Raw genomic sequence first — 24,565 nt, 5'->3', positions numbered from 1 at the left:
TCAAGATTTCCAGATCTTGTTTCTCTCTCTTTTTAAGAAAATTTGCTTTATTGATTTTTATTTATTTATTTATTTTTTTTTTGAGAGAGAAAGGGAAATGGATAGACAGAAACATTGATGAGAGAGAGACATCGTCAATTGGCCGCCACCTGCATGCCCCCAACTAAGGATCAAGCCCACAACCCAGGCATATGCCCTAACTGGGAATTGAACTGGTGATCCTTTGGTGCCTCAACCAGAGCCACATCAGCTGGGCACTTATCTTTCTCTCTGTTTTTATGTTTGTTTGTTTTTTGTTGTTGTTGTCTGTCAGTTCACATGTGAGGATACTTTTCCATTGAGACATTATATATATATATATATATATATATACACACACACACACACACACACACACACACACATATATGAGGCCTGGTACACAAAATTTGTGCACAGGAGGGAGGGTCTCTCAGCCCAGCCTGACCCTTCTTGCAATCTGGGACTGCTGCTTCCTAACTGCTTACCTGCCTGCCTGCCTGCTTCATTGCCCCTAACTACTCTGCTTGCGTGCCTGATCACCCCTAACTGCTTGCCTGCCTGCCTGATTGCCCCTAACTGCCTCTGATGCCTGCCTGATTGCTCCTAACCCCTCTGCCTGGCTGCCTGATCACTCCTAATCACTCACCTGCCTGCCTGATTGCCCCTAACCACCTCTGCCTTGGCCCTGCCACCTTGGCTTCGTCTGGAAGGACATCCAGAATGAGGTCCAGAAGGTTGTTAGGATGTCAAGTTTAACATAATATGCTTTATTATTATAGATTATATATACATATATAATATATACACTGAGTGGCCAGATAATTGATATTATTATCTTTGAATGCATAATAATCTGGCCACTCTGTATATATAATAAAAGGCTAATATGCAAATTGTCCCCTAGACCAGGAGTTTGACCAGCAGGCAGGCTGGCCAACTGCCCATGTTCCCTCCCCCTGGCCAGGCTGGCTGGACCACACCTATGCACGAATTTATGCACTGGGCCTCTAATATGTACCCTTGACTGGAATTGAACCAGGACCCTTCAGTTCACAGGCGATACTCTATCCACTTAGCCAAACTGGCCAGAGCCACCTGTCTCTTTGTTGTTGTTGTTAGTTCACATCTTTTATTAACCCATATGCAATTACTTGTCTTCTGGTTTGTTGAAGCAATAGATCAGACAACATTTGCCACAGTAATGTCTGTCAGAGTAGCTGGCCATAAAAGTCCAGCACCACATTCATCTGAGGGTATAGTCCATTTATTATACTGCCTTCTTATATTTCCAAAGCATCCTGAATAGTGTTTGTTCGGCACACAAGGGTGCTTGATACAGGTTGGCTAAAGGGAATCAAAAGAAACTAAAAAAAGAGAGAGAGAGAGAGACTTTTCCAGTAGGCTGAGATTTACCATCACCCCCAGCTACTGTTACCTCAATTTGTAGTTTTGCTTTCTTTACTGCAATTTTCCTCATAAAAAAGTAATTCAGCCGAGACCGGTTTGGCTCAATGGATAGAGCGTCGGCTTGGGGACTGAAGGGTCCCGGGTTCGATTCCGGTCAAGGGCATGTACCTTGGTTGTGGGCATATCCCCAGTAGGGGATGTGCAAAAGGCAGCTGATTGATGACTCTCTCTCATCGATGTTTCTAACTCTCTATCTCTCTCCCTTCCTCTCTGTACAAAATCAATAAAATATATTTTAAAAAAAAGTAATTCACTGATTATTACATTTCATAAATATATGATGGCCCTGTCCAGTGTGGGTCAGTTGGTTGTGTATCATCCCATGCACCAGAAGGTCGAGGGTTTGATTCCCAGGCTGGGCACATTCCCAGGTTGCAGGTTCAGTCCCCAATCTGGAGCACATGTGGGAGGCAACCAATCAATATTTCTCTCTTATATGGATGTCTCTCTCTTTCTCTTTCTTTCTTCCATTTTCTCTCTCTCTCTCTCTCTCTCTCTCAAATCAATAAAATCTTACTTTGAAAAAGGATGATGAATGAACACATCAATAAAAACATTATGAAAATAAAGTGCTTTCTTCTAACCAGTGTTTTCTTTTCAGTGCAACCTTTTGCATTTCTCGGAAATACATGGCTTTTGGGAAGAAATCCCGGAAGGTTTAGTTTTGTGGGTGAACAGATCAGTGTCGTAAAGAGAAGATAGGCTGTTCATTGACATCATTGTCAGCGCTTTAGCAGCAAAATGATAGTTTCGGAAGGCACCACAGTTCTGTGGTTTATGTTTCCCTACAAACCTGAGCTCCTCCCACCCCTGCTGAGCAATCCTCGCCACCCATGGTGTGCCCCTCTCGCTGGTCATGTCACTCCTGGCTGCTTCCGTCTTCTCCAGCGCCACTGTGGGAGTGACGGGAGGAATGAGTATTTCCCCTCCTGCCAGTGAATGGTTAGAAACGCGGCTTTTTTGGGAGGTGGGATCAGTGATGAATAAGACCATTTCTTCAGGTGCATTACATAAAACCCTCTGAGCGTTCTCCTCGGGGTGGGAGTCTTGAAGACAAAATAAAGGAAATGGACAGCACCAGGGAAGGTTCCCAGCAGGTGACTTCTGGGCCCCTGTTGTCGCTGCCAAAGAGTTCTACACCCTTTCTTGCAGATCCACTCCTGAGCTGGAGTGAAAAAGATACAAGTCACTTCGATGTGTTTGTTGTATGTGAAAATCCTCTGAGCAGGCTTGAGCTTCTCTGGAATTTTACTTCGGAGTCTTGTATATTCCCTAGTTTACGGACCCATGTTACAGAGAGCCTTCAGAGAGCAGAGCCAGCCACACTATTGCCAGCTTAAAATTTGGGGTCAGACTGATGCTTCCTTATGCTCCTGGGTCCTGCCAGGCATAAAATTCTGTACTCAGGCATATTTGGAAATCTTATTGTTATTCGATGTAGCATGAAGCACTGTGTAATTGCCCAAACCCCACAGCTATAAAATTTGTCTATGGTTTGTCTCACTATGAAGAGACCAGGTGTAGGGAGAACTGAATAGAATTGTTAGTTTGCTCTAAGGACAGTTTTGCTGAGTATTATCTTTCCCATCAGATTTATGCACTGAAAACCCTGCTTCATTCCTGGTGCAACTACAACTTTATGAATGTAGGGGAGAGAAGAAACACTCATGCTGAGCACAGGTTTTTTTTTAATTATTATTATTATTTTTTATTGATTTGAGAGAGAGAGAGAAACATGAATTTGTTGTTCCGCTTATTTATGCACTCATTCATTGATTCTTGTATGTGTTCTGACTGGGGATCGAACCCTCAACCTTGGCATATCAGTACGATGTACTAACCAGCTGAGCTACCCGGCCAGGGTGAACATAGTCTTTTTTTGATGCAGTTGTTAGCTACTCCAGGGCTTACCTCTTCATCACCTAGACCACCATGAGCTATAATGGGGTGGCAAAATTTTTCAAGTTTAATTAACACTCAAATCCATTGTCACTTCAATTTTAATAATCTGAGCAGAGAAAAGAGTTTAGTTAGAGAAATCTGAGTTAGAGAAATCTGGTGAGAGTTTCCAAATATATGAAGAAGAATAGCACGAAGAGTCGGTACAAAGTGAGAAAAAAGTTTGCAAAGAGTGGACAGCGGGAGGGCGCAGTGCCTGTTATCTCTCTGCATTCTCAGGGGAGGCAGGAACATTTTGGAAATAGATGAGGCAGCCAGAACTTCCTCCTGGGTGAGCCAGGCTCAGACCAGGGCACAACAGAGGTCAACAAACATCCTACCACCCCTTCTGTATCAAGGCCAGTTCTATGTACGATTGCAGGGTGCTTAAACTTAGAGACATGAGGGTTTGATGTCTAGTCTTAGATTTAGGTGAAAAAAGGTTAAGAAAGTAACAAATGGGGAGGTCTGGAAGGACGTGATTTAAGGAACACGAATGGTGGGGCAGGTGCTGACCACGGGGCTGGAGACATGGTTGGACATAATGCCGTCTTCATGGAGCTGTGACCTGTCCAGGACCGTGTATCTTACATCCCAGCCCACGGCACCTCCAAGATCACCGGGTGTTAATAAACTGCAGCACCCTTTCAGAACCACGTGCTGATATGGATGGGAAAGATAACTAGACTCCCTTCTCTTTCCTACTCCTGTGGTATTACCTGCCCTTCACATAACCTCTGTACCCCCCACTCTTACATGCAGTGTTTCTCCAACATCTGCCTTGACTGTTCTCCTGCAAATCTGCTCTACCACAGATTTGCCTCCCCAGAGAGCTAATTATAAGCCTCTATTTCAGGACCTACTTACAATGAAAGCGTGTGTCACATACCTATATACGGATTTTGATGGATGTGATTCCAGAAGAGTGTTGAAGCATTGCTCCTGGAGATGTTTGCCGTCCAGGTGATGGTTCAGGGAGGTTGAAATAGGTCTGGCCGGGTCCTTGCTGGCCAAGCAGATGCCTCATACGTGTTTATTGACAAAAACCAATCCGATAATGATGAAATGACCTTGTGCAAGTTCATTTGGAACATTTTCTGTTTCTATAAAGAGACAGAGGAACCTCTGTGTTCATCACGGTCATCGCTGAGGCCATCTCATCCTGGTACGGAAGTGCACACCTTTGCAAGCCCCCAGCCTTCCTCTCCCTTGAGAAATAATGTTGATGATCCAACAGGAGCTGAAAATATTTGAGCATTGGGTCTCAAGCTTTGGATTTTTAATCACAGCCTTTCTTAGTGCTGCCATCTCCTCTAATGTTATGATCTCTTTTGGTCTCTGAGCCAGTTCTAAGTGGCTGGGATACTGTTATCACTGCCTCTTCTCCATTTCATAGATGTAAGCTAAAAGGGGGGTAGGAGGGTTGAGGTAGAAACAGTGTAAGTGTCTGTTGATTTACCTACATCTTGGATTTTTAAATATATATATATTTTATTGATTTTTTAAAGAGAAGATTTGGATAGAGAATTAGAAACATTGATGAGAGAGAAACATTGATCAGCTGCCCCCTGCATGCCTCCTATGGGAATGTGCCCGCAACCAAGGTACATGCCCTTGACCAGAATCGAACCTGGGACCCTTTAGTCCACAGGCAGACACTCTATCCACTGAGCCAAATCCATCAGGGCTACATCTTGGATTTTGAAAAGGAAACTCAGATCTTCCAAATTGTCTTTTATCATCTATTCAAGGCTAAGAACTCTGTAGAAATGCCCTCCCCTCAATACCAGACAAACAAAATCTCTGTGTTCGGAGCTTCCACACACTTTTGTGTTTTAAAGATGGAAATATATGTAGGACTAAAGATCTCCAAGCCCCATTGCAGACCCCTTGTTTCCTTGGGGTCCGATAAAACCTTGTGTTGCTGAAAACCCTCCTTGGCACTCCCTCCACCTTGAGGCAGGGCTCAGCATTTCATCAAACTGACAGCAGGGGAATGTTTTACCTGCTTGACTTGTTCTTACTATTTTATCCAGGTCTCACTCAGTGTTTCTGCGCCCTGCTGGGTGTGGGAGGTGTGACTCACCGGGAGAGAGGAAACTGTTCGGTGCATACATCCAAGACTTTGCAGGATGATTGAGGAACTTTTCATTCAGGCTTGGTGACATTTTGTTATTTTTTTGAATATTCAATTGGCTACTTGCATCCAAGGAGAACCAGTCCGTTGAGAATTCAAATATTACATTAATTCCTCTTTCTACACAAGTGGCCAAACAAGTTTTTTACTGGAAACCTAGCCTAGTGCCTGGAGAAAGATGGGGGCAAGGAGAAGAGAGACAGAGTTTAATAGGCAAAGGAACCTGTAGGAAATTGCTTTTCTGTCTAATTGCAAGGTTTATGACACCGTTTCATTGTCTGTGGTCTTTGTGCACCAGTAGACTAAGAAAATATTTTAGTGAGAATAACTTCACATTAATCTGTGCCAAGAAGCTTCCTCTTTCCTGTCGTAGCACCATCCGCTTGGCCCAGATCTCCGAGGGACCTGACCCCTGGTCATCTGACTCCTCTGAGTTGCATTTTGTACATGACACCTCCTCCCTTCACTCTCAGACTAAGGACTTGTGCAGAACTCTAGTGGCTATAGACCTGCTACAACTGTGGGAAGAAGCTGGTTAGATGGACGCTGCTATAGTCAGATGAACCTACAGACCAGGGGTGATAGGGAAGTAACCTCACAGGCTGATCTGATCAAACATTCCCAACTGGGCAGGTCATGGTTGGTGGTCACATCCCAGGCATATACCTTCTTTAGTAAAAGGTTTATCATTTAAAAAAAAACACACAAAACACATTTTTATTGATTTTAGAGAAAAGGGAGAGGGAGAGAGAAATAGAAACATCAAAGATGAAAGAGAACCATTGATTGGCTGCCTCCTGCATGCCCCACACTGGAGCTTGAGCACACAACTTGCGCATGTGTCCTGACAGGGAATTGAACCATGACCTTCTGATTCACAGGTCAACGCTCAACCACTGAGCCATGCCTGCTGGGCTAAGCGGTTTATCTTTGCTTTAAGCAAGCCCAGCCCATTGTTTCTGTGCATCTAGATTTACACACCTTTGAAATGCCTTTTTTTTTCTTCTTCTTTTTCCAGAGTAACCACCCTCAAAAGAGCACATACTCCTAACTATCCAGGAATCCAGTCCCCACCTTGTTTTCTCCCACCTTCATGTAATCGTCCTCACATCCCTTCCTTAATTGCAAATGCACAAAAGGAGCTGCAAACTGCATTCTCAGAGGCACTTTTCTCAATCTGTTAAGGTCTTGCTTCTAAAAATATCCTGTTTGGCTCAAATAAATCTTTTTTTTTGTGTTTTTTTTTTTTTTTGTGAAAATTCTTTACAGGTTTGAACATACTTACCTCAGCCCTCCTGAGACTGGCACCCCCTCACTCTCAGAGGCTTGTTCACCTTTATATCCTTTGGTTTTCCTCCTCAAGGCATTTCTGGAGCTGGGTAGCTTGGTTACATTACTCTCTTTTTAAAAACTTAATGTTACTAGTTTATTAAGTTATACCCAAGGGCATTCAAATAAGTTATTTAGGGTAGTTGGTCCCAAATCCAACTGTATATTAGAATAATAACAGTAAGAGGAGGTGAAGAAGTTGGCTTAGAAATATAGATTCCAGGACTCAATGACTTAACTAATACATTCCACCAAAAGTTTAAAGGAGAATTAACACCAATCTTTCTCCTCAAAGTCTTCCCAAAAACTGAAGAGGAAGGAACACTTCCTAACTCATTGTATGAGAATAGCACTTTCCTGATACCCTGATACAAAAGTCAGGAAATAAAAAAGAAGAAGAAAAAAAAGACTCTACTAGAAAACTACAAACTAAGGTCTGTTATGATTATAGATTCAAAAATCCTCAGCAAAATACTAGCAAATTAAATTCAGAAATATTTATATTGAAAGGATTATATATCATGACCAAATTCGACTTATTCCTAGCTTGCAAGGATGGTTTCAACATGTGAAACCAATTAATGTAATACCACATTAATAGAATGAAGGTGGAATAAACCACATGTTCACCTCAATTGCTGCAGAAAAAGCAGTTGAAAAAATTAAACACTCAATAAACTAGGGATAAAAGAAAGTTTCTTCAACACGATAAAGGCCATGTATAAAGAACCCACAGCTAACATCATACTCAATGATGAAAGACTGAAAGCTTTTCTCCTAAGATCAGGAGCAAAACAAGGATATCCACTTTTATTCAATAGAGTATTGGGAGTTCTAGCCAGCATGATTAAGCTTCAGAAAGAAATAAAAGACACCCAAATTGGAAAGGAAAGTTCAAAATTATCTCTGTTCACAGATGATGACTTTATATGTAGAAAATCCTAAGGATTTAACAAACATGCATGTGTACACACACATATGCACACCAACTAGAGTAAAACAAATTCAGTAGTTGCAGGATTAAAAAAAAAAAAAAAAAAAAAAAAAACCCTTATAAAAATCAGTTACATTTCTATATCCAAAGAAAAATCTGAACTTAAATTTAAAAAATAATTCCACTTACCATGATATTAAAAAGAATAAATGCTTAAGAATAAATTCTTAACCAAAGAGACTAAAGACTAATACACTGAAAACTACGAAGCACTGCTGAAGAAAATCAAACAAAATGTAAATAGCTGGAACAATGTACTGTGTTCAGATATTCGAAGATTTGATATTGTTAAGATAAAATACTACCCAAATCGCTCTATGTATTCAATACAATCTCTATCAAAATCTCAGCAGCACTATTTTTGCAGAATAGAAAAACCCATTCTAAAACTCATATGAAATCTTGAAGGGGCCTGAATAGTCAAAAATAATCTTGCAAAAAAGAAGAAAGTTAAAGTTTTCACACTCCCTGATTTAAAACTTACTACAAAGCAGCAGTAATCAAAGTGGCATGGTACTGCAATACAGACAGACATAGACCAATGGAATAGAATAGAGAGCCTGGAAGAAAACCCTTGCATCTATGCTCACATGTGTTTGTTTTTGTTTTACAAAGGTGCCAAGACCATCCAATGGGGAAAATATAATCTTTTCAATAAATAGTGCTAGGAAAATGGAATATCCATATCCTAAACACGAATGAAATTGGACCCTTATCTTATACCATATACAAAAATCAACTCAAAAAGGATAAAAACTTAAGAACTAAACTATAAAATTAGAAAAACATAGGAAAAGCATTTCATGTCATTGGATTTGATATATATATTTTTTTGATGTGATATCAAAAGCACAGATTAAAAAAAAATAGACAAATTTGGCTTCAGCAAAATAAAAGTTTTAATGCATCAAAGGTCATTATCAAGAGAGGAAAGACAATCCATAGGATGGGAAAAAATATTTGCAAATTATCTATTTGATAAGGGATTAACATCCAAAATATATTGAAAATTGCTCTAACTCAACACAAGAAAATTCAAAACAACCTAATTTTAAAATAGGCAGATAATGAGAGAGGTCTTATGGCTCTTCCAGCCCAGCTCAACTACTGAAAAAAATGCAGCTGCCTGAGTGACCTAAGTCAACAGAATTATCACCCATTCTACCTTCAGAATTGTAAGAAATAAAAAATTGCTGTTTTTTTTTGGGGGGGGGGGATGGAATGGACAAAGAACTATTTCTCTGAAGCAGATTTATATATGGCCAATAAGCACATGAAAAGATGCTCAACATTATTAGTCTTGGGGAAATCAACACTACAACGAGATATTGCTTCACACCCCGTTGGATGGCTATTCCAAAAGCAAGCAAACAAACAAAATAACTAAGGTAAACAAACAAAATCTCCAGGAAATAGCAAGTGCTGGCAAAGACGCGGGGAAATCGGGACTCCCGTGCATTGCTGGCGGGAATGTAAAACGGGGCAGCTGCTGTGGAACCCAGGCCAGCGGTAACTCACAAAGTTAGACAGAGGAGGACCATATGATCCAGCGATTTCTCCCAAAGGAGTTGAAAACAGAGACCCATGTCCTATTCCAGGGGTCTGGGAGGGACTGAAAACCCAGAGCCCACAGAGGCTGAGAAACTGGCTTCTTATCGTTGCCTTTGTCATCTCTGCTGCCACCACAGTCAGTGACAAGAAGCCTGGTCTTAGGCTTCATTGGAGAACTGTTCCTGTGGGAAGGAGAAGACAGCTCTCACTTAGTGGTTTGCCTTCGGGGCCTCAGCGGTGTGGGTGAGGCGCCTGCCCTTCCTCCAACCAGAGATTGCTTTGCATAAATCCAGCCTTGTTTGAAATCTATCAAGTCTTGTGAAGTCCAACACAACATCACGTAGCACTTATAAGAATAAAAGGACGTATGGTGTTAGAATTACCCAAATGGTGGGGGGATGAGTTCTGAATTTGGAGGTGGAAAATGAAGAGGGAACCGCAGCGCCACTCCAATAGCTGAAACTGCTCACCAGTTCTACCTCTCTGACTCCAAAGCATGCTGCCTGGTATCCGAGTGAAATGCTGGATCCCACAGCGTGCTGTTAGCATCAGACAGCGCAACACGAATTTACTCTCTACGTGAGCCCTAGACACCCCCTAAGGTCATCACACTGTCAGAAGCAGAAGAGGAAGCTCTAACACTCAGATAAAGGCAGGACGCGTGCCACCTCTCCGGGAGAGACAGCAGTTGCATTTGACTCTGGACCATTGGCAGCAGTCCCCCAAATTCAATTCAGATAAAAAGGCAAAGATCAAGTACCCACTGCCCATCTTACATGAGAATGGGGAGACTTTCGTTACATACGCTATTGTGTTACACAGCCCTGGGAATCCGAGGAAGCTGTTAGGTCTATTGCCCGTACATCCAGCAGCTGAAGGTAACTATGGTGACAATGTTTACCCCATGTCCCCAATGTCTTAGCGATCACTACTGAATCAGTCTGCTTACCCCGTGTCTCCAATGTCTTAGTGGTCAGGAAGCTGTGTCGCTGTGCTGTGCGGGACGGGAAGAAGATGACCAAACATCAGAAAGGTCCTGGGATTGCAGGGCCGACCTCATGCCTTCTCTGAGTGTGTGGAGCTGGCGCTTGCCCTGAAGCTGGCATTTGTAGAGGGCGATCCCTTTGATTCTGGCTCTTCTTGTCCGATCCATCTTCACAGAGATCCCAAGTGTCCATCAAGCTATCACTGGACTCAGGAAGCTGATAAACATAGCGTTGGGCTAATTGGACTTAGAAATTTCCTACATTTCTTGGATCAGATGAAGATCTAGTTTATAGGAAGTTACTCCCAAATAGAAATGCTTTGTGGAACACACCGTTTGTATGAAGCCAGTGCCGTGCAGGCAGTCAGCTCTGATTTGAGGACTCTGGGGCCTGTGATGATCTGCATCACCAATACATACAAATGCCTCCCAAGGCCTTTGTTAAGCACAGTCCACCAAGCATCTCCTCCCCTGCTTTGTACTCAAGGTGTTTCAGTGGTAGGGCCTCCCCTCTGAGTCCTGGCTGAACCCTCGGATTCCTTTGAAAAGCATTTTAGAAGCACTTTGTAAGACAGTGCTGCAAACCCAGCATTTTTGAAATCATCTGATGAGGAATGCCTTCATCTCATCGGCAGAGCCACCCAGGTGTTCAGGGAACAGTACATTCTTAAACAGGAGCTGGCAAAGGAGGAGGTCCAGCTGAGGGTCAAATTATTATGTGACCAAAAAAAGAGGTGGAAGATCTCAGTTATTGTCGAGAAGAGAGGAAAAGTCTATGGGAAATAGCTTAGTGCTTAGCAGACAAATATGAGAAAGTCAAGGGAAAACAAGAAGACATGAGCAGGATGAATAAAGTACGTCACAGTTTTCATTCGCAGCTCCCAGTTCTCTCTGGTAGCGAGAGAGACACGAAGAACGAATTACAGCGGATGCCCGATCCATTCTGACCTTTGGGCAATGCCATCAAACAGGTTATTATGAAAAAAGATTATCAGCAGCAAAAGATGGAAAAGGTACCGAGTCCTCAAAAGCCCACCTTTGCTCTCAGTGCCTACCAGCGAAGGTGCATCCAGTCCGTCCTAGAAGTGAAGGGTGAGCACACAGGAGAAATGCTGAAGCAAATTAATGATGTCTGAAATCATGTAAATTTCTGATACTACCAATAGCACAGTCACACCTGAAGTTAACACAAGTGAAGGTTTAAATTCATATTGTAAAACAAACACCATTTTTTAATTTATAGAGGCATTTGGATAAAAAAATTTTTTTGAAAACAGGGACTGAAATAGAAATTTATGCACCAATTGTTCATAGTGGCATTATTCACAATAACCCAAAAGGTAGAAATAACCCAATTGTCCACCAAAATGTGATAACTACATATAATGGCATATTATCCATACTAATAAAAGGATAATATGCTAATTAGATCAGGTTGATCGGCCGTCTTCCAGATGTCCGACTTCCTTCCAGACAAAGCCGTGGTGGTGGGGGTCGAGGCAGAGGCAGCTAGGGGTAATCAGGCTGGCAGGGGAGAGCAGTTAGGGGCAAGATCAGGCTGGCAGGGGGTTAAGGGTGACCAGGCCAGCAGGGGTGGGCAGTTGGGGGTGAACTGGCCAGCAGAGGATGGCAGTTGGGGGCATTAGGCAAGTAGGCAGGTGAGTGGTTAGGAACCAGTGGTTCTGGATTGCGAGAGGGATATCTGACTACCGTTTAGGCCCAATCTGGCAGTCAGACATCCCCAGAGGGGCCCCAGATTGGAGAGGGTGCAGGTTGGGCTGTGGGACAACACCCCCTCCCTGTATGAATTTCATGCACTGGGCCTCTAGTTTAGCTATAAAAAGGAATAAGATTCCAATACATGCTATGACATAGATAATCCTTGAAACATCATGCTAAGTGAAATAAACCAAACACAAAAGGACACATTTTTTTTATGAGGTACCTAAAAAGTAAAAAGAGGTTACCAGGAGTTTGGGGGAGGAAGAGATGGGAAGTTACTATTTAACAGGATAGTGGTGATGATAGCACAAAACGGTGAATATACTTAATGGCATAGAATTGCACACTTAAAAATGGTCCGTTAAAATGGTAAATTCTATATTATGTACATTTCACCACAGTAAAAAATTTTTTAAAAAATATACACATACTCTTGCTCAAAGACCCCTGGACCTGCATATACTGACTGTACTTGTGCAGCTGTGCCCACGCAGGTTTTAAAAACATGAATCCTTCCCTCTTCCTGACTGCCCTTTGCTGAGAAATAGCTTCCTCTGCTCCAAAACTTGTTGGAAGTTTAGATGCACGAAGGAACCAGTGGAAGGCAACACACAGGAAGCTATGTGGCTTGAATGAAGGAGGAGAACAATGTGGGAGAAGAATATGAAAATGATTGAGCTGCACAACCAGGAATACAACCTAGGGAAACAGAGCTTCACCATGGCAACGGATGTGTTTGGTGACATGACCAATGAAGAATTCAGGCAGGTGGTGAATGGCCTTCAAAACCAGAAGCACACGAAAAGAAAAGTGTTCCAGGAAATTCTCTTTGCTGGAATCCACACCCCGCAACTGTGACTTGGAGAGAGGAAGGCTGTGTAATTCGGTGAAGGACCAGGGTCACTGTAGCTCCAGAAAACCGGCAGACTTATTTCACTGAGTGATCAGAACCTTGTAGCCTGCTCTCACGTCAGGCAATGAGGGCTGCAATGTCGACCTAATGGATAATGCTCTCCAATATGTTAAGTACAACAGAGGGCTGGACTCAGAGGAATCTTATCCATATCATGCAAAGGTTGGATCCCGCAAATATAAGCCCGAGGATTTTGTGGCAGTGACGCTGGTTTGTGGACATCCATGTGCAGGGGAGGTCCCTCGAGAAGGCAGTGGCAACTGTGGAGCCATCTCTGTTGCAGATGCATGAAGAAGGCATTGGTGGTGATCCAGACTGCAGCAATGAAGACCTAGGTCATGGCATTCTGGTGGTTGACTATGGCTCTGAAAGAGCAGAATCAAATCACAGTAAATATCGGATTGTCCAGAACAGCTGGAGTACAGCTCGGGGCAAGAATGGCTATGTAAAGATGGCCGAAGACCAGAACAACTCCGTGGAATCACAGTTATCCGGCTGTGTGAGATGATGGTGATAAAGAAAGACTTGATTGAGAGCAGGATATCCAGAGGAGGAATTTTATCTTAAAACTGACCACACTTTACTGCAGCAGATCTTGAAGATCCAAGTTGTGACTTGAATTCTGTGACATTTTACACTGGTAAACATTTTACTGCTGGGAACAGTTTTGTATGATTGATTTGTCTAAAAACTGAAATTTTATGTCTTATAAGTATATATAAAGTTTTACCTTTACAAAAACTTAATTCTATATGCAAAAAAACCCCCCAAACAAACAAACAAAAAACCCCCCACAAAAACATATGTCCCAGTCTTGATGAGGCTCACTGATTGATACAGTTAATATGGGTTGAGAACCTAAAATATGTATTTTTTAAAAATATATTTTTATTGATTTCAGAGAGGAAGAGAGAGGGAGAGGGAGAGAAGTAGTAACATCAATGATGAGAGAATCATTGATGGGCTGCCTGTGGCCCGCCCCCCACTGGGGATCAAGATTGTGCCCTTGACTGGAATGGAATCTGGGATTCTTCAGTCCATAGGCTAACGCTCTATCCACTAAGTCAAACCAGCTAGGGCTGGAGTATGCATTTTTTTTTTTTAATGCCTTCTTGTTTTCCTCAGGCATAGCTAAGTTTGAAAACTTATGGTTTAATCTCTGCCAGGTCTTTCCAAGGGAGCTGGCACTAGCCTGTAAGGCACATGTGTCAAACACAAGGCCCGCGGGCCAAATCCGTCCCTCCAGGCCTTGCAATGTGGCCCGCACCACGCTGTCATCACTGCACTCCGCTGCGTTTCCATCACAATGACAGTTTATGACTGTTCAGTAAACCATTCGGCCCGCGATTTAGGCTGGATTTTAGATTTTGGCCCCTTCTCTGATTGAGTTTGACACCCCTAAGTAAAGGAAATGATCACCAATCTATGTGAAATATGTGTGGATTGTTTGTAGACGTAAGTGCATTAAGTCTAAAGCGCTGCTTTAGAATCAGAGATCGCCATGACCCCATTGTTTTGGTGTTAAGGTGCCCATCGACTGAAGTGATGATAACAATTGTTCGGGTTGCTTTTTAAATGCCGGTACTTGGCAAAATAGAAATGAGCCACCCTAAATTTTTGGAATGTTAAATTCCAAAGTCTGGGAAACTTTGCTCCAGACACCAACCATTTGAAAATAACAATGACAGAGAGGCTGCTCCTGCTATTTCTTTTACTTGCACACTAAGAAGTGGAAAGGACCCCAGACTTTTTCCTCTTGTTCAGAGGAGCAAAAACAAACAAACAGACAAAAAAAACGGCCCAGGGGAAATAGACAGCGTTGGACGCCATTCCCCTCGCTGCCTGTTGCAGTCTTCTCCCTCAGCAGGCAGGGGGGCAGGCCTGGGGAGACAGGTGGCGGTGGGGCCAGGAGAGGAGAGAGCAGTGTGACTTCCTGGAGAAGCAGTAGTTATCTGTCTCAGAGGGTGCCTTTGAGGCCCTCCTCACCTTGCCGGGTGGACTGTGGGGCTGAGGTGGGGCGGGGGCTGAGTAGAGCCATTTCTGGGGGATGCCTGTGTGCATTCTGGAGGAGGGCAGGGGGCGAAGGGAGGGAGTGCCAGCCTGTGGGAGCCCCGCCCGCCCCGCCCTTCGGAGGATTAGTTAATTGCTGAAAAGTGCTTCCGCAGCACAAAGATCTGGAGACACTGCGGGTGCGGGGCTCCGGCCTGGCCTGCGTGGGAGCGTTTCTGAGAGCCCAGGCTCTGCCAGCAGGCTGTGCAGCCAGAAGCAGCTCCTCTTTTGGGCAGTCCTTTCAGAGGAAGTCTCAGAATTCCTATCCAGGGCAATCTGCTTGGAGAGGGAAGCAAAGTTTATTCTGTAAGATACTTGGATAAACGAGTCACACCAGATTTCATTTGTGTTCCAAATTTTTTTGTGAGTTTTTAAAGTTTACACTCAGTCATTTATACATAAACAAGATTATGCAATATGTTCTATTCTGTGACACAAACCTCTCTCTCTCTCTCTCTCTCTCTCTCTCTCTCTCTCTCTCTCTCTCTCTCTCTCTCTCTCTCTCTCTCTACTTTAACAGTGTTCCCTGGAGATCTTCCTATGTTGGTACATATAGGCTTCCCTTATTTTCTTTTTTTAATTGATTTTTTTTTTTTTTTGGAGGGAGGGAGGGAGAGAGAGAAAGAAACATTGATCTGTTGCCTCCAGAACCTGCCATGACTAGGGATGGAGCCCACAACCTGGGTATGTGCTCAGACTGGGAATCAAACTCACCACCTTCTGGTACACTGGATGATGCTCCAACCAATTGAGCCACATCGGCCAGGGCCTCCCCATTATCTTTTAAGAGCCACATTCCTTCCAATAGCTGTATAGGATGCATAGGCTGTTTGCCATTTTTTTTTTTTTTTTTACCATTGCAAACAATATTAAACATTATTGTACACAAATGTGTGCATATATGTGTGTTTCTGAAGGATGTATTCTTAGAAATGGAATTTCTGCACCAAAAGACATGCAAATTTCAATTTTTGGTAAAAAAAAAAAAAAAAAATACCAAGGCTCTCGCCTCAAGTTCTGTTCTAATTTATTTTTTAAAAAAATATGTTTTTATTGATTTTTTTTTAAGAGAGAGAGAAAGGGAGAGTGATAGAGAGATAGAAACATTGATGATGATCAGCTGCCTCCTGCACATCGCCCTCCAGGGGATAAAGCCCAAAATCTGGGCATGTGCCCTGACCTGGAATCGAACCGGTGGTCTCTTGGTTCCTGGCTCAATGCTCAACCAATGAGTTACACCAGCCGGGTGATTCTGTTCTAATTTAGATAGGCACCATCGTACTCATTGACACTGGACGTGGCATCAGGCTTTTTTAATTGCCAGCATCATGTGCAGAAAAAGCTGTCATTTTAAATTTCATCCCTCTGATTTACCAGTTAGGCTGTACATCTTTCCACATGCCTCCCCTCCATGTGGAGTTAAGGTACACAAGTTGTAAGTGTACTGCCTAATGAATTAACACAAGGTGAATTCTCCTTTAATCACCACCCAGGTCAAGAAGTAGATTATCAGACCTTCTCTTACTTCCCCCAAAGTAATCTCTACCCTGACATCTAACCCCTGTAGGTTAGTTGTGTCTGTTTTTGAACTTTATATCAATGGAATCACACACATGCACTCCTTTGCATCTGGCTTCCTTCATTCAACATTATGCTTGTGAGTCATCCATGCTTTTGCCTGTAGCTGTAATATATTAATTTACTTTGCTCTTTATATTTCTTTATGTGAATACACCACAATTTATCCATTGATGAACATTTGGGTAGTTTCCAACTTAAAGCTATTAGCAAATAATGTTTCTATGAACATTCTTAACCTGTCTTTTAGTATATATGTGCATACATTTCTGTTGGGTATATATCTAAAAATAAAATTTGGAGGTCATGAGCAATGTTCTATCAACCTGACCTATTATATTTGTGAATTTCCCATAAATATTCCTTGCACATTAAATATTGGGTGGCTTTTGTGTTATTTATTGTATTATTTATTTGTATGTGCTGTATTTATTCTGGATGTTAATTCTGTGTGACACCTGTTGTAAATATTTCTCCTACTCTTAATTTGTATTGCCTTTTATTTCACAAAATTTAAAATTTTTACACAATTCTGTAAATCTTTTTATTTATGGTTTCTGGGATTTATATCTTGCTTAGAAAATCCTTTCTTATCCCAAAGTTATAAATATTCTCTTATGCTTCCTTCTAATACTATTTTATTTTCACATTAGGTTTTTTGATCAGTCTGGAATTTATTTTGTGAGGATAAGAGACAGAGGCTATTTTTTGTTGTTGTTAATCCTCATCTGAAGATATTTTTTCCATTGGTTTTCAGAGAGAGTAAAGGACAGGAGAGGAGAGAGAGAGAGAAGGAGAGGAACTTCAATGTGAGAGATACACCCAATTGGTTGCCTCTCCCATGAGCCCCACTGGGGCCAGGAATGGAACCTGCGACCCATGACTGTGAATCAGATCTGAGACCCTTTGGTGCAAAGGCCATTGTTCTCACAACTGGGTCACACTGGCAAGGGCCAGAGGCTAATTTATTATCTAATACTTAAGAAATGAATAAAATTATACCACTTAATGCCTAGAGTTTTTGATATTTATTTTTCAAAATCTCAAGACAGATGACCACCAAAGAGATAAGAAACAATAAAAAAAAGTAACAGAAAAACAATTTTGGCCCTGGCTGGTGTTGCTCAGTGGATAGCACATTGGCCTGTGCACCTAAAGATCTCGGGTTTGCTTCCCAGTCAGCAGGTCCAATCCTTAGCCTCTGTTGGGGCGTGTGCAGGAGGCAACAGTCAATGTGTCTCTCTCCCTCTGCCTCTCTACCCTCCCTAAAAACCAGTGGGGGGGAAATCCTCCAGCGAGGATTAACAAAGAAAAAAGAATAACAATTATCTTTTACTTTGTGATAGTTTCCCCTCAGTTGAGCCTGTTGGAGTCTAAACGGGACACATGTTCGAAGTCGGTGGCTGGCGCCCAGAATGCCATGCCTATAAATGTCCCATAGCTGTTCACTTACCACGCATATGTGGAACTTTAAAGTGCAGTTCTCATGGACTTGTGTGTCTAATGAGGAGGAAGGCTCCATCCTGACACACTCGCCTACGTCAGGAAACCCACAGCTGCTTCTTCCTCCCGAGGCCCCAATGCGAGTGGACGCCCCGAAATGGATTACGGGCTCTGAACTCAGAGGTCCAGGCTGAACTTTATTGTGAACCCCACGGTCAGCGTTAGGTTACAGACATGACTTTCACAGGCCGGGCTGCCACTGAGGGAAACGATTCTCTTGGCTGGCTGGGGGATGGGCAGAGGGCCACATATGGAAGAAACGTGTTTGAACTCAGTCCATCTCCCCGCTTTGTCGAAAGCCAAGCTCTGGCTTGTCCTGCCTATTAACCAGCAGCACCGGGCGTGGAACTGTTTGGTTGTACACAGACTCTCCAGTCGCTTGCAGTGTGAGGCAGTTCTGTCCTGCTTGCCCCTCCTCTTCCTATACACATTTTTGGGGATGTCCATTACTTGAGATTTAGTTGATTACTTGAGCTGGGATGAAGTGACCAAGATCCTCCTTAGCGTGGTTTAAGGCTGGTGCGTGAACCATCTGAGCTGTTTTCTTGGAAATTGCTCTGCTGGCCAAGCTCCAGAAATGTAATCAAAAGTGGCCTGAAATCACAAGGTTTACTGCTTGTGATCTTAGTGTCACAACGTAAGGATTTGGCTGGTGCCTGTCCTGAAAGCATGGAATTTTCTACTGTGTGTAACACGTGATATATATATATGGAGAGAGAGAGAGAGAGAGAGAGAGAGAGAGAGAGAGAGAGAGAGAGAGAGAGAGAGAGAGAGAATGTGCACATGTGCAGTGCACACAGCATGGGCTTGTCTGCACAGGCGTGTTTTACAGCTGAACTGTTTATACTTATGGGGAGGCAGTGATTAAAGAGTAACCTATGGCACGTTTTCTTTGACTTCAAGAATCGCACACCTGGACTTGTAGGTTAGTGTCTTTGGAGAAATGCAACGGATCCCCGGGGCACAGGACCTCGTCACAGAAGCACCTGAGGGTAATTTACTGGGGAGGAGCGGCTGGGCCATTTTTGGAGGAACAGGTGTATTTGGCCACGCATCGAGGGAAGTGAAGACCGGAGCTTTGAGGAAGTCAAGTTTGAGACCATCACAGGCAGTTATTTATATCAGAGTGATGTGTACTGAAAGCAGAAGACTTTCACTCCGCCACTGTCACACAACTCTTTTGAGAAGAGGGAGGGCGGGCAGTTTGCCTCATCAATTACCTGCCGCGCTGAGAGCTCCTGGTGCGGTCAGATTTCTGGCGGCCTGTTCCCGGGCCCCCCTTCAGCCTACTCTGTGGATAGAATGGCTCGCTTTCCACTGGCTGATAGACTGTGACTTGATTCTTGCTTCCTTTCCCAACATGCCCCCGCCCCCCTCTCCCCCTCCAGTGAGCAGGTTGGTGTGTATGTGTGGGGGAGGGGAATGACCTTTCATTACGTCTTAAGGTCAAACTAAGGACGCCGGGCGCAAAAAGCAATGGCCAAAAGCAATACTCCAGGAACTCCTCTGTCCTCTATTCTAAAAAATTAAGACTCACATAACGAGTGTTCGCTTTTATATCTCTTGAGTTCTAAAGTCTGTCCCCTTACCTCATCAGGCTCTTAGTTGTGGGAAATGAGTGTGTTTGGGGACAAATATGCCAGAATTACGAGGGAGAAACTTGGCAGTGGAACAAACTCTGTGCTATGCTTGACAAGAATTGAGAAACAGTCCTGGCTGGTGCTGCTCAGAGGTTAGGGTGTCCGCTCACACACCAACTGGGGTCAGGTTTGATTTCACCCTAGGGTCAGGGTGCATGCGGGAGGCAACCTATAGATGTATCTCTCTCACATCAATGTTTCTCTTTCTCTGTCCCATTCCCTCCCTTCCTTCTACTCTCTCTAAAAATGAGTGGAAAAAAACATCCTCAGGCGAGGATTAACAACAACAAAAGAGAATAAGAAACAATACACTGAAGATACTCTGAGACAGTCTTCAACTTTAGGTTCAGAAATACGACCCAGAAGCCACAGAAAGGGAAGCGGCCTTACAGGGTCATTACCAGTCTTTACTGAGGACCTGCCAGAGAGAATGTTTCTGCACAGAAAGATGAGGTGTCTGCAGGAGGAAAACGTAGTCCTGCTTCCACCAGGGGGTAGGTGGAAATTGTGAGGAAAGAACTTGCGGTCATTTGCTTTAAAATGAGAAGGCCAGGGAGTTGGACGTCCGAAAAGCAGAACACGGAACGCTGGGGCAGTCAGGAAATGCTAGGTGGCGGGAAACACCAGCGCGTTTGCATGAATGTTGAGATTTTTCTGGGCTTGCCTAATCCCAGGCCTTTGGCGTTTGCCTTTTATGAGGGTAAATATGGTTTAATAGTGAGCAAATATTAGTTCACAGAATGGAAACCTGTTGAGTTGAACAGGAAACATTCAAGGGGAATCTGCAGGTGGCTGCAAGCAAGGGTGACACTAGAAGGATCTCAGTATGGCGTCTCCTTCTCCTCCCCAGGGTGGGTCCCTGGAATGAAGCCACCAACAACAGGAGAGGAAGCAGGCAGCTCTCAAAAAAGAAAAAAAAAAAAAAAAAAAAGAAAAAAAAAAGCAGCGCGGAAAGGTTCTGAGCTTCTGAATAAGCTGCTGCTGGCCCTGGGCAGAGTGTGAGAGGCACCTGGGGTGCTGGCACTTTGGTTCATGAAAGGCAGGAAAGCTTTTCACAACTCCCTTTCCCTCGAATTCACCCAGGACACGAAATTTCCAAGGCTCCTGCCCTCCTCGGGCTCGGCTCTGTTTTTGGCCTCCCTCCAGGCTTCACCGCACACACATCACAGAAAGGCGGTCCAGGGTGGCTCCTGAATGCAGATGCGCTGGTTTCCTGGAGGGAGCCACATTCTTTCCATTCCAAGGCCTGGTCATCTCGGGACAGAAACCCTCGTCCCTGGGCTGCTGCTGATGAATGGAAGGCGTGCCCTGCTCCGGCTCTGCCTTCAGTTCTTTAAAAACCCAAGTGGAGACAACGGATGTCACGGCAACTTATGCGACATGCCACGAGAGAAGAATAAACGGAATGCATGTCATTAGGGAGATGTGTTTGTGGCTCATTTGAAAGGATCCTGAAAAAAACGAGTAGGATTTTGACAGGTGGAGGAGTACCACTGACAGTATTACGGTTTGATATTACTATTACGCTTGACAATAGCTAAGTGAGTCTGGATCTGTGCAGGGCACCTGTACCCTCCAAGGCCTGGCCTCACACACTATCCTGCTGGCAGGAGCTCCCCAACGCTCCTTTGGGAGGATCATCTTTCCCCCACTCTCAACCTAAGTGGTTTCAATGGGGCTAACCCCAGCCCTGGCTCAGGCTCAGGCATGTGATCTAGACTAGCCAATCAGAGAATCATATTCCCTTAGCCCAGTGATTGGTCTAGAGGTGGGCATGTGACCCAAGTTGGGTCAGTCTTGGAGTTCTTTGTGGAACCGCTGGGAAAAGGCATCCTCTTTCGGCTGGAGGAGCTGGTGGGCTGTCATCTAGGAGCTGCCAGGGACCTATTTTGTTACCATGGAGAGAGAACCTGGGTGATGGAGAAAAGCTTGAGCACCCGGATTTAGTCTTGCTTGAAACTACTGTTGGGCTTTTTAGTCACTCAAGCCAATAAATGCACTTCTTTAAAAATATATATTTTTATTGATTTCAGAGAGAAAGGCAGAGGGATGGAGAGAAACATCCATGATGAGTGAGAATCATGGTGGATGGGCTGCCTCCTGCAAGTCCCCCACTGGGGATGGAGCCCACAACCTGGACACGTGCCCTTGATCGGAATCGAACCTGGGACCTTTTAGTTCGCAGGCCAACACTCTATCCACTGAGCCAAACCAGCTAGGGTAGGGGTGTCGAACTCAATCAGAGAAGGGGCCAAAATCTAAAATCCAGCCTAAATCGCGGGCCGAATGGTTTACTGAACAGTCATAAACTGTCATTGTGATGGAAACGCAGCGGAGTGCAGTGATGACAGCGCGGTGCAGGCCACATTGCAAGGCCTGGCGGGACGGATTTGGCCCGCGGGCCTTGTGTTTGACACATGTGAGCTAGGGCAATAAATTCACTTTTTAACAAGCCACTATTACTGCTTTTCCCTTGCAAACAAACAAACAAAAAAGTCCTAGCCAATATAAAAAATTTAAATACTATGCCCCCAAAATAAGCAAAAACAACAACCAAAAACCAAAATAAATGAAACCAAAATAAATGAAAATAAAAACCCACAAAGAACTGGGGGGTAAGGGAATAGCAGACGCACAGAGCAGGTTCCTAGCAAAAAACACAACCCTTCCATTGCTAACATTTTCCAGGTCAGCTTGTCAAGCCCCAGAGACTTAGTTAGATATTGGAAACTTGATTCTTAGCCCCCCTGGTCTGACGCCTCTCACCAATACAGCTGACTCCTGTGTGTGGATATTTTTCCGTGAATCAGAGATGAAATATGCAGAGCCGTGGCCACAAAGCAAGGAAAGCAGTTCATTTGCCTTTGTGTCTCTCCAAACTTTGTTTTTTTCTGGGTCACACGTTGTAAGAGAAGAGTCATAATGATGATCCAGTTTGGATATTCATTAACCGTTGAGTAGATGATTGGGGAAAGACTCATTAATTCCCAGAAGCAAGTTCTCTGCAGAAGAATTGCAAACAGAGAGTGGGACAACTGCCTTGAGCCAACTACTTCTCTGCCCTCGGGGAAAACTCTTGGATGTTTGAGTCAAATGCTACATCTGGCAATGCGGGCAGATAATTGCTTTTACCGAGTGTTAATACATGTCCTTGGTTCTAAGAACAATATATTGCCTACATTCCCTTAATTTCATCAGCATTACGAGTGGGCCCTAGTCCTAATCCCGTTGTGCAGGTGGAAAATAAGGCTGATACTTCCAGTTGCTATGCAACATCACTTCCTCTTTGTTCCCTGTAAGGACAACCCCACGCGATTACTGCTTCTCATTCAAAGTTTAGGCTCTGAGCACTGACTGTGGGCATTGAAAAGCCACCATTGCCCTGGCCGGGTAGCTCCGTTGGTTAGTGTTGTCCCAAAGACCAAGGATTCGGGTTTGATCCCCGGTCAGGGCACCTACAAGAAGCACCCAATGAATGAATAACTAAGTGGAATAACGAATCAACGTTTCTCCCTCTATCTCCCCTCCCCCCTCTCTCTAAAATAAATAGCATTTCTTTTTATAAATCCACTGTTTCTGCCTGGAAGGGGTACATTTAAACGCTTTATGTGAAAAAAACAAACACCCACATCTATTATTTGTTTAATGCAGTGAGGCTGGATTTCTGTTACAGACAACTGAATGCAATCCCTAACTGACACAGGAAAACTGAGCTGAAGGAGTTTAAGGGCTTTGCTCTCAGTTCCAAAGAAAGTGATAGCCCTGGCTGGTTTGGCTCAGTGGATAGAGGGTGGGCCTGTGGACTCAAGGGTCCTGGCTTCGATTCTAATCAAGGGCACATGCTCAGGTTCCTAGCTTTATCCCCACTGCGGGAGTGGGGGCTGCAGGAGGCTGTGGATCAATCATTCTCTCTCATCATTGATGTTTCTCTCTCTCTCTCTCTCTCTCTCTCTCTCTCTCTCTCTCTCTCTCTCTCTTCCTCTCTGAAATCAATACAATTATATTTTTAAAAGAAAGGGATGCCTCAGAGCTGAGTTACACGTAGTACCCACCCTTGAAGAATTCAAGCCCAGTTTGGGAGGCAGATGCATAAAGAAACAATTAGAATATATGTCACTAGTGAAATGAGAGTGGTTTGCACAAGCTATCATAGGTGCCTAGGAGGAGAGAAAAAAGAAAGAATTGAGACAAAAGTGGAGCAGAAGTTAGCCAGGCAAAGAAGAGAGGTGGGAAAAGCAATGACAGCTTGAGTAAAGGCAGGGAAGTGAGACACAGCACAGCCTACGCAGCAGGCCACAAGTGTGTGAGTTGCTGGAGCATAAAGAACAAGGCAGGCAGCAGTGAGAATGCAGCTGGAGAGGTGTTTCATTTAGCCATTGCTGCCATCCCCACGACTTAGTGGCTTCAAACTACATTTTAGGATTTTTCAAAATTCTGCAATCTGAGCTCAATTCAGCTGGGTGGCTCTTCATTCGTGGAGTATCTGTTGGAGTTGGGACATCCAAGAAAACTTCTTAATTCCCATCTTTGGGATAAATGAAATAGCCTGGGCTGGCCTCTCTCTCTCTCTCTCTCTCTCTCTCTCTCTCTCTCTCTCTCCCTTCTTTTCCCTCCCTCTCTCCTTCCTTCACCTCTCCAAGCAGACAGCTAGGGTTTCCTCACAGCATGATGATCTCAGGGTAGCTGGACTTATTGCATGGCAGATGTGGGTGGCTTCTGATTGAGAGGAAGAGGAAGC

At 43.9% G+C, this 24,565-nt stretch overlaps 2 pseudogenes; both read left to right on the top strand.

Moving 5' to 3' along the window:
* The first annotated feature begins 8,798 nt into the window (after positions 1 to 8,798).
* Positions 8,799 to 11,805, top strand: LOC118718664 (annotated as a pseudogene).
* A 653-nt stretch (positions 11,806 to 12,458) lies between these two features.
* LOC118718655 lies at positions 12,459 to 13,801 on the top strand (annotated as a pseudogene).
* The last annotated feature ends 10,764 nt before the right edge of the window (positions 13,802 to 24,565 follow it).

Source organism: Pipistrellus kuhlii, unplaced genomic scaffold (genome assembly GCF_014108245.1).
Source record: "Pipistrellus kuhlii isolate mPipKuh1 unplaced genomic scaffold, mPipKuh1.p scaffold_m20_p_1, whole genome shotgun sequence".
Taxonomy (NCBI): Eukaryota; Metazoa; Chordata; class Mammalia; order Chiroptera; family Vespertilionidae; genus Pipistrellus; species Pipistrellus kuhlii.
This window is presented reverse-complemented; position numbering and strand designations above follow the sequence as displayed.